The 2,500-nt window shown below is 59.3% G+C and overlaps 1 protein-coding gene, 1 non-coding gene and 1 pseudogene across 2 annotated transcripts in view; all 3 read right to left on the reverse strand.

Annotated features, from left to right (window-relative positions):
• The window catches only part of LOC146811733 (syntaxin-4-like), a 390,796-nt gene that overhangs the window by 69,068 nt on the left and 319,228 nt on the right, over positions 1-2,500 (reverse strand). The window lies entirely within an intron of this gene.
• On the reverse strand, positions 421-574 carry LOC146811735 (5.8S ribosomal RNA). Its single transcript, XR_014967007.1, has one exon. It is a non-coding gene; the product is annotated as a 5.8S ribosomal RNA (ribosomal RNA).
• LOC146811736 (18S ribosomal RNA) overlaps positions 1,072-2,500 on the reverse strand; it is a 4,375-nt pseudogene continuing 2,946 nt past the window's right edge.

Here is a 2,500-nt window from a genome sequence, read left to right on the forward strand (position 1 = left end):
AAGACGACGCCAGAGCGTCAAGGGGGTTGCCGGGGAAGGCCAGGCCCATGCCGGAGCAGGGGCCTGGTGGCCCGGCAGTGCGCGCCCTCTTTCCCCAGATCGGATATGGAGGGCTTTCGTCCTCGCCGGGAAGCCGGCCGCGGAGGAGGGTGCCCAAGGCACATGCGTGCGGGCGGGCAACCGGTGGGACACCAATGACAGCCACGCGCGGCACACAGCCAGGCGCCCCGGGGCGGACCGGTCGCCAGGCCCCCTTCTCGGGGGGAAAGGCGCACCGGCAGCATACCTCCGCAGCAGGACCCGACGAGGGACCCTATCACGGGCGATCAGATCTTATGGGGGGACGAAGGGGAAGCAGAGCTCACCCTGCGACGGACCCAGCCGCGTCCCGGGGAAGCCCCAGGGCGTTTGACGATCGAGCGACCCTCAGACAGGCGTAGCCCCGGGAGGAACCCGGGGCCGCAAGGTGCATTAGAAGTGTCGATGATCAATGTGTCCTGCAATCCACATTAATTCTTGCAGCTAGCTGCGTTCTTCATCGACGCGTGAGCCAAGTGATCCACCGCCAAGAGTCACAGGCAAGTTTTCGAAAACATTCGCCCATCTGCAGGCGCAGGAGGAAGGCGACGCCGTCCCTCTGACGCCCACGCGGCGAGACGGCCCGGGTGCCCCGGGCTTCCCCAATGGGAGTCAGACAGCACCGTCGGGAGAAAAAAAACATTGCCCGGGGCGACGGGAGCAGGCAGCCCCGCAGCCGCCGGTCCCTCCCGGGGTAACCCAGCAGGGACCACGCAAGTCTTCAAACCCCTCAGCCTGGCCACATGGGACCGGGTCGTGCCGGGTGAGCTTAGGTTTCATCTCGGAGAGGGACAGGGGATGGGGGCCAACCCCGGTCCTGCGCGCGTCAGTCGGGCCTGCCAAAATCCCGGTCCTCACCCAAGCACCCCATGCAGCCACGTACCGCTCCGCCAGCCGGGGCAGGGCCGGGCCCTGTGCCTACGGTGCGTGCTCGCAGGAGGTGGGTCGGGGGCTTCGGGCTGGTGCCATAAGTCGCTCGAGCCGCTCCGCCTTTAATGATCCTTCCGCAGGTTCACCTACGGAAACCTTGTTACGGACTTTTACTTCCTCTAGATAGTCAAGTTTTATCGTGTCCTCGGTGCTCCGCCAGGGCCGTTGCTGACCCCGGCGGGGCGATCTGAGGACCTCACTAAACCATCCAATCGGTAGTAGCGACGGGCGGTGTGTACAAAGGGCAGGGACTTAATCAACGCAAGCTTATGACCCGCACTTACTGGGAATTCCTCGTTCATGGGAAATAATGGCAATCCCTTTCACGAACGGGGTTCAGCGGGTTACCCACACCTGTCGGCGAAGGGTAGACACACGCTGATCCGTTCAGTGTAGCGCGCGTGTGTGAGAAGTTGGCCTGATATGCAGTGCTCACTATTCTAGTGATCACTGGGTATCATTCCAAACGACCCTTATTGATGATTGGTTGTAAGTCAACCTTATAGACCAGCTATCCTAGTAGCGTGGACAAGAGCAGTCTTCAGGCTAAACTCTAGAAGGCGTGTTAAGCCAGCTGTTTACCATCACATATACCCCTTGAACGCCAAGTGAGAGGGCACCACACAAGTTGTTATGAAAATAAAGGATATTTATTTATAACAAGACTACCCTGGCTCTTTATGCGTCAGGGAGCTAAGCACAATACAAAACTCTTAGGAAAATACTTCTGGTTGCACAATTTACACCAATGCCCGAAGGGCACGAAACCATTTACACTGCAAGTGGAATGGGAGAGGTTAGAAAGTTTAAAGTTACTGATTCCGGAGGAATCCGATCAGTGGGACTAAACGAAAAAGGAACTGGACACTTGTAGAGTGAACCTACGATGGAGCACCGAGATGCTCGAGTTACCTAGCCCAGAGGCTGCGGCTGCGTGGGGTTCAGCAAGATGTCGGGAGTCCTCGTTGTAGTCTCAGGAGCCTGAAAGAAGAAGTTGCGGGCAGGCGACCAGTGTCGATGTTCAGCGAGATCCAAGCCTGGATCGGTGATGAAGGAAACCTGAAAGCAGAGGGGACTCAGTTCTCAACCGCTAGCCAGCGATCGTGTGGGTACCAGGAAGGTACCGGATGAAGTCACCTCGACCAGGTGAGTGGATGACGTCGGACTCGGCTGTTCCTCGGACCAGGAGGCTCGGCGGCAACCAGGATGGAGGGCGAGCTGTCCCACGAAGGTGTCTGCTGTCGATGATGCTGGGCCCAGGAGTGGGGCAGCAGGTCTTGGCAGTGGCAAACCCACGCGGTGGAGTCAAGATGGCGTCTGGAGTGGACCAGGAGGGTCCGAGGTACTCCTCTGTTGAAGGGGAGCAAGAGCCAGTCTGGAGCAACCAGACCAGTGATGAAAGACTGTCGTGGTGCGTCGTGAAGAGGGCCACAAGCCGGTCGGCGAGTGGTCAGACAACGCGGTGAGCAGCAAGGAGCAGAAGGGCCCCCAC

The sequence above is a fragment of the Triturus cristatus genome, chromosome 7, assembly GCF_964204655.1.
Source record: "Triturus cristatus chromosome 7, aTriCri1.1, whole genome shotgun sequence".
NCBI lineage: Eukaryota > Metazoa > Chordata > Amphibia > Caudata > Salamandridae > Triturus > Triturus cristatus.